This window comes from Astyanax mexicanus, chromosome 20 (genome assembly GCF_023375975.1).
Source record: "Astyanax mexicanus isolate ESR-SI-001 chromosome 20, AstMex3_surface, whole genome shotgun sequence".
In the NCBI taxonomy this organism is placed as follows: Eukaryota; Metazoa; Chordata; class Actinopteri; order Characiformes; family Acestrorhamphidae; genus Astyanax; species Astyanax mexicanus.
In genome coordinates this window covers 5,846,819-5,855,000 of record NC_064427.1, presented here as the reverse complement: position 1 = coordinate 5,855,000, position 8,182 = coordinate 5,846,819, and the positions used below count along the sequence as shown (strand labels likewise).

At 35.9% G+C, this 8,182-nt stretch overlaps 1 protein-coding gene across 8 annotated transcripts in view; it reads left to right on the top strand.

Annotated features, from left to right (window-relative positions):
* The window catches only part of msi2a (musashi RNA-binding protein 2a), a 281,548-nt gene that overhangs the window by 2,613 nt on the left and 270,753 nt on the right, over positions 1-8,182 (top strand). The window lies entirely within an intron of this gene.

Genomic DNA, 8,182 nt, shown 5'->3' with positions numbered 1-8,182 from the left:
ATTGTTCAGATCAAATGACTGGAACCAAAGCATTCCTTTATTTATATATATCATGGCAGGCTACACCTTTAGGCACTTGGTTGACTTCTATGTTTTAGACATGGCCTTCAAAAACATTACTTAGTCCAATAAAATAGATTTTAAAAGGTTTTCAAAAGCATATTTGAGTATTTGGATGACTACAAAATCCAATGACTGGAACTAAAGCACACCACCTTAGGTGACTTGTATTGTTAAGGTCTTCACAAAAAGAAAACATCACTTAATGCAGAGTTAAATGTTCTTAAATGTTTTTGCTTTTTAAGTAATCGTTGTACAGATCAAATGATCAAACTGCTTCTCCTATTATATTTTTGCGTGACTTCTGTGGTTCTGATGTAGCCTTTGAGAAAACATTACTCAGTACAGAGTTAAAATGTATTTTTATTTTATTTTTGCTGTTTATCTACCCATTATCCAAAATAAATGGCCAAATCTAAAGCATGGCTTTATCAATAAAATAATGCTATTTAACACATCAGACACTTGATTGACTTCTATGGTTTAGGTGTACCCTTGAAATAAATGAAACAGTACTTAGTATAGACTAAAATTGATTTTAAATCATCAGGTATTTGGTTGGTTTCCACAGTTCAGTACAACCGTGTTGTTCAAGCTAATTTGTGCAGAGCTAAAATAGATTTTAAAAGGTTTTCAGCACTATATAACTTGACACTATAATGGTGCGAGTGTTTCGTATTCCATTCTTGTGTTATATTTGACAGCTGACATTCAACTAATAACAGCGTTCAGCTGATGTATGCACTGTACTGACGTGCTTTGTTACCACTCTCATAGCGGGACGTCGCCACGTGGCACTGTTTATTTTTATCTTTTTGCTTAAATCAGAAATCGAAAAACGTCACAGGGCATCCATGTCCCACACTGCCTGTATGCCACATTATCCCCCCCACCACCCTCAGTCTACACCCCAACCCCTCCTCCTCACCATTGTCATTTTAAAAGCTCTGAAATGTCACGTTGCGGGGCTCTGCCTGTATAGCTACCAGCAGCCGAATAATGAAGCGCGGCACTGATTTTTGAAGGGCTGCTGGCGCGGCGTCGGAATAGATGGCGCTCAGCTGAAATCAGATTCATCTGAAGTTTTCCCTCAGCGGGGGGTGTTATGCAGCCTGCTTCAATCAGCGCGACGAATGGAGCGGCGCATATTGAAAAATAAATGGCTTTGATTGCCGGAGTCCTGCTGAAGGGGAGCTTTCGGAGATGGCTTTTAGGTGTACCGGGGTGTTGCTTGACGTCAGGTAGTGTGAAGTTACAGTCGCGCTCGCCTCTCCATGACACTGACTTGTTGCTCACAATAGCAGGGGGTGGGGCTGTGAGAGTTCATTGTTGGTTTGTTTTATAAATGTAAAGGCAAAGGAGGATTTCATTGCCATCATAGAAAATTTTTGTTTTATTTTTACCATTTCATGAGTCCTTTTCAGTTTTAAACGTTTTTATGAGGATTTGAGAATCATTTAGAATAAACTCATATTACATTTTACGGTTTTAAAAAATTGGCATAGTTTAATTACTGAAATGGGATCGAAATATACATGGTTTGTGATTGGATCTTTATACACATATACTTTATTTACTATTCAAATCTGTTAGTGAAGCTACCAGCACCATGTGTCCTTTGAGTTATGTATGTTTTATTAATGATGGTAAAATTGTTACAATCATTAAACTAAATCAATCATTAAATTATTTGGCCTTTTATCCTCTGCTAAAGACTTTTAAAACAACAATCATTAAACAGTGTCTCCAGTTTATTCAGGTAACATCCTCATAAACATTTTATGTAATATTGATCTATAATGCAGCATTTAGAACTATTCGACTCTTCAGATGTCTGATTCCATTTAGCACCACTGTGAACAGTTATGACTCAGTAAGTTCCTTTAGAATAGAGCATTTCACATCAAAACCACTTGGTGTACATTTCAACTCTGTAATTATGCTGAAATTATGAAAGTTTGGGGGACTTGCCCTTTACAGTGTGAAATATTCTCACTAGCATAGTGATATAATTACATTTGAATATATCACCAAATTCAGTAAATGTCTTGCAACTTTATAACCTTCATTAGTGTTGATAAGCTCATTATAATAAAATTAATGACAGAAGTGCATTTAAACAGTCTAGCAAATGTCAGCAATAGGTCAGCCAGAATTTGAGCAAAAAGCTTACATTTACTTTTACATAAATGTAGAATGTTTAGTGTATGTGCCGTGTACTGAGTGTGATGTGCTCACTGATGTAATAGGGCAATTACATGTGAACAATCTAGCAAATATCAGCAAGAAACGTTAAATGTGTGCAGAAATTCTTATTTTTACATTTGCACAGCGTAGTAATTATCATCAAGAAATCTTGCATTTATTTGTGCTGAATATTTTTCATTGGATTTTCACTTCAATGGGATACGTCTATGTATATCTTATTAATTGTGTAATTACATTTGAACGTTCTTGGTAATACCAGAAATGAGTTAAGTAGCATCAAAAAATCCTTTCATTTATTCATACAGATTTTTAAAAATTACTTTCAGCATGTTCACACTTTGATGTTATGTGTCTGTTTAAAGGTAATTAATTGCGTAATGACATTTGAACATTGTAGTAAATACCAGAAATGCCCTGTCTACCAGCAGCAAAATCAGAAATGCAGAAATTGGTAATATTGCCCTTTAAATACTATTTTTTCCCTTCTCCTGTAAAGCTGACAAGCTGACATGTGATTTTATTCAAAGTAACACATGAAATAGCCCCTTTAAATGCTTGGTCAGCAGACCTACACACACACATACACAGGACATGTTGACACAGGCATAACACTTTGCATTTGCACATGTATGTTTAATCTGCTTTAAATGTCAGTCCTCTGCTACATCATGCAGAATTGACTGCGGGCGCTGTGCATTTGTTGCACTTGGATGTTGCGTCCATTCTTTCACCACAGCTGTCGCTTCTCTGTCTGCTTACAATTGCTCATAAAAATAGAAGCAATGTTGTTTTTTTTGGTTAGTGGGGAAACTGTGTGTTTGTGTTTTGCAGAAAAGGAAAATTAAAGGAAATTGCAGCAAATCAGGTTATGATTAAAGACACGCTGTTTGGCTCCCATTTTGTCTGCGCAGTGTGAAATGATTTCCAATAATATGCAGGTGTGCGCTGCTTTAAAAAAGGCTTGCATTAACCTTTAAATAGTGTGGGGGGTTTTGCATTTGAGCCTTTGGTTTGTGCCTTGAGTTTCATGTGTTCACGATCTTGGCCACGGAGAATGTGTTGCATATATTTCGGCTGGAAAACACTGTATTGTGTAGCTGAGCTCCATGGTATATATTGTTTAAGCATCACCTTCGCAGTGTGCACAGTGTACAGTAGTCAAATCGCAGGATGTGCAGGGTCAGACTTTATCAAATATAGTATGCTACATTTGTCCGCTGCTGGATATAAATATTTGAATTATCCTCATTTTCTATGACATGTTTATCAGTAAGATTCTCTAAATATGAAAGTGCAGCCAATTGCTTGACCCTTATGGTGATAGTGATAGTCAGCAAGGGAACAGTCGTTTCCTTTACTGTTGTCAGGGTCATGGTAACCCAAGGCTCATGGAGTTTGATGCACATGGAGGCCCCACCTCACAACATATTCACATACATGACCTCATTAATTTCTTTTGATTTTAGAACTGCCCATTAGGACAACCCATAAATGTGAATAAACCAGTATGTTGACTTTGTACTTTTAAAATAGTGTTTCATTTAATTTATATTATGTTCATGTATGATATTAATAGATTGTTCTTTTCCAAATCCAGTGTCTATATCATATCAAATTATTTAAAAAGTTCATTGCTTTTTGAAAGGGTAGAATTTAATTATTATGCTATTTATTATTATACATGGTATATCATCCAAAAAGTTATTGCGACAGGACTCTATATTGGTGTCAGATACCACAGGGCACCTTCAGAGTCTGTGCTGCATGTTTTGCAGTGGCAAAAAAGTGATCTACACAATATTAGGCAGGTAAATTTACTTAATTGATTTCCAGGATCCAAATGCACTATACTAAATGCCTTAAGCTACATTATGCACATATTTATTCGCAACAATTAGAGTGTTTTGTTTTAGTACACAGATACAGGTATGTTATTGTCAAATACCCTTTTTCTTAAGTTTCTACTACTAATAAAAGCTAAAAGCTGCTAAAGGATTGGGCCTGTTCAGAGACTCCACTAACTCCAGCTGTGCTCTGGTACTGTAAGTAATTGTGCTGTAATTGAGCTGCAAGTTTGACTTTTTTTCACTCATCTCTTTTCTTTATCATTTCTGATAGCTACAGTGATGGAATGGGAGCAGACGGTTGTTTAAGGCCTTGAACTTATGTGTGTGTGTCTGTGTGTGTGTGTGTGTCTGTGGTGTGCACCTGCACAGTCACCTGCTTTGCTGCCATTTGCGAAACAGGCGCTGCTGCCGCCACCGTGGCAAGCAAGGTTAGCTCTGCATAGGTGTACAGTTACACTTTGGGGGGAATGTGAGTGTCAGAAAAGTGGTGATGAGTCACTTTCTGCTGTTTTTGCTTTAGTTGCCAAACAGCGTAGCTTGGTGTGGGCAGCACCAGGCACTGCATACACTGTACAGTATTATCTCAGACTGGCTCAGATATATGTACAAAAGCAAAAAGGGATGAATTTTACTCAGTAACTGTAATGTTGCTTATATTTTTATACTGCAATGCTCCTGTGTTGTGATCTGCATTGTATTGCCAGGTTCCCAACACACAGTACTATTCAAAAATTGTTCTCATTTCCCATTATATATCTACTAGAAACAGATTCTGTCCAGTATCATTTGTTTTTTTATTTAATACTGGATATATGTAGAGCGCAATATTATAGTATTGACTTCTGTAACAAATCTGATAAATTTATTGTATTTTTTAATATCTCAATTAGGGGCGTGCCATATCATATCATATGGAATAAGAAAATCTAATATTCATTTTGGTGCAGTAGTGTATTCTTGAAAACATTTTTTAAATTCAGTATTTCGTCATATCGTCAAGAGTATCGTTATCGCGATAATACCATGAAATATTATTTTAGGGCCATATCGCCCACCCCTACTATTCATAACATCCGGTGTAATAATTGTATGTGAGGGAGCTTTTAAAAGAGATGCTTGTTCCATGCACCACCAGTGTGAGCAACTCGTAGCTAATATTTACCAATATATATATATTTTTTTTTTCTAGAACTGAGCCTGTCACACCAAACCCACTCTAAATGACTTTGTTTACATCTCAGCTATTTGTCATTTCTGCTTTGTTCTTTTTTTGTTTGTCTGCCAAAAAGTGATTAAAATGTAAAAGCTGTTTTTGACAGCAGTAATCATCAGCTTTAAATCTTCACTACATTGTCTTCCGATCTACTTACAAACGTGAAAGTGGTGTTGGATTGAAAGTTTAGGTTCCGTCTTTGGTTCTGCAGTTTCTGTATTACTAAGGGTCTATCGGAATAACATTTTTTAGGTCGAAACCAAAACCAAGCAAAATGAAACTGAATAACGAACACATTTTTGCAGGTTTTTTTTTTTTTTTAATGTGAAATAATTAAGACTTAAATAAAGACATTTTTTCAATATCTAAGACAGTTTGGAGCTAATTTGCTGCTCTACCCCACCTTTCTGTTCCACTGGCCCCTGTTCTTTCTTCAGATGCCCACTAACTGTAGCTGTCATCTGGGCTTTTTTAAATTTGCTGAGAGAAGGAGAAGAAGCGTTCCCTAGAAGCTCTAATAATGAACAGAATCCATAGGAAGATCTAAGCTGTAAGGATGTAAAGCAATTGGCTTCTGCCCTGATTTCCCCCTCATCTTTCGCTGAGCAGGCCCTGAGAGACAGTGCAAGAGAAACCCTGCCAAAGCAGATAAAAAAAGCAAAGGGAGCAATGCACCGGCTCAGTTTTATTCTTCTAATGGCCTGGCATTACTTCTTAGAAAGCGAGGCGCTTGGGAGCTTTCGTTCAGTGGAGCACCGCACGTCTCAAGTGAATTCTCGTATGATTATTCTGTATTCTGTGGTCAGTTTCTGTCTCATTAATATGAGCGTATAAAAGTCTAACTGATTATTGAAGGAGTCAGTATGCAGGAGATGGAGATTTATTAGTGATTTATTGAGGTTTTAGCACTGTGTGATCAATCCTTAATAAGCTACCCATGACAACTCGCCTCAAACACGGAGACCATCAGCTTCTTTCTCCATATGTTTTCAGCAATTAAGGAACACCTTCAACAAACAACCGTAACATTAAAACCACCCATATAATAATGTGTAGGTTTACTTTTAGTTTTTAGTTGAAGCTTTCATGGATCGCATAAATGAGGATTTGGCTGCTCATAAAACAACAAAACTCTAAATCTATGTTGTATTTATTGATGTAGTTCAGTCTGGTCCAGTCAACACTGATCACAACAATGGCCAGCATTCTGCAATAAAAGATTTTGTTGTGCCTGGACAGGTAAAATAAAGCTAAATAAGCTCTGATATTGATGTGGGATTTAATCACATTGATTCTTGAGGATTGAGCCCTATATTAACTCACCCTGTGTGTTTGTTTTTTTAAGCTTGTTCTGTTTTCTTGTCTCTGTGGCTGTTTTTATGCTTTTATTGTCTGAAATTATGCTTTACTTTTTTTCTTTTTTGTCTGTACATAAAGGTGGAATCCAAACTTCTGTATAATTCCTGACAATGGATAAAATTTACATAAATAAAATTTGATTTGAAAAAAATATATATATTTTTTCCTAAATTCATGCTAGCTTAATTTTGTAGTCTTAGAGCTAAGGATACACAGGATCATAATGTTTTGGCACGAACACAAACTGAAAATAATATTTGAACAACAATCCAAAGATTCAATTTGATGTATTGCCATATATTGCTATACTCTATATTACATATATTGCATTTTTGTTACTAGTTTGTTACTGTCATAGTATAAAAATATATTGTATTAATTAAATCTAAGTTAAATAAAAATACCTTTTGTGCAATAATAGCTAAAGGATCTGAAGACAGAGTCAAACACTGATATCTAGTAGTTGGGGTTTAAATACAATACAAAACAAACCACTGTCACCAATCTTTGCATGTAAACTAGTAATTAAAAACTGTACTTTGTTTTTGATTCATTTGAATCGATACAGCATTGCAGAACATATCTCTAAACATTGCTCAGCTGGACTACTGCTCTTAAATATCTACATTTTATGCACAATACAGAAAACAAAATCTATTTTTCTATCTAAATCCTATGTTTTTCTAAACCAACACATCAGTGAACCACCAGAACATGAGTGCTTTATTGGCTTTTTTTATTTATTTATTTTACTTTTTACAGGCAAAAAAAAAAACCTGTGGAGAGAAATAATTATGAATGGATTGCATGGGGGTCTAAGACATTTGCATGGTGCTGTGAATGTGAAAATAGGAAACTAAACACAAAATTAGATTGTAGTTGATTCAAGAATGTCTTAGAAAGCAGTTGAAAATCAGAGAATAAAAAATCTAATTAAATATCCAGAATGCCACACATTTGATCATAAGTGATGATTAGATTAGAGAAGCTGAGAAAACAACACCATTCACAACAACTTTATAGGCAACAGTTAAGGCTGATTAGGACACAGTGCAGACAAGCCAGTCACAGCAGACCTCATTTGCATACACCAGTCTTAAAGGGAGTTTTCCTTCTGTGTTTGCAAAATAAACAGACACAAAACTTAACTAGACCTTAGAGGAAACTAGATATTCCATGTTTCTGCATATTTCTCACCCCCTTTATTTTTGTAAACACTGTAATCTGGGTCCAGTCACTGGTCACCCTTTCTGACATGAATGCGAGCTAATTCTCCCATCAGCCCTGCATTTGCATAAATACCTTGACTGAAAGGATACAAATTGATGGCATTTTCTCGTTTGCTCTGGTCCACAGAGAGTCATTCAGCCCCAAAGCCATGATCTGAAATAGAAGGTGTGCACTGATTGGTCTGATATTTTACATGCTGTTTTTATTGAATGAAAGCAAAACTTAGACTGATAACCGGTTGTCACTCAGAAACCTTAAAAAGTAA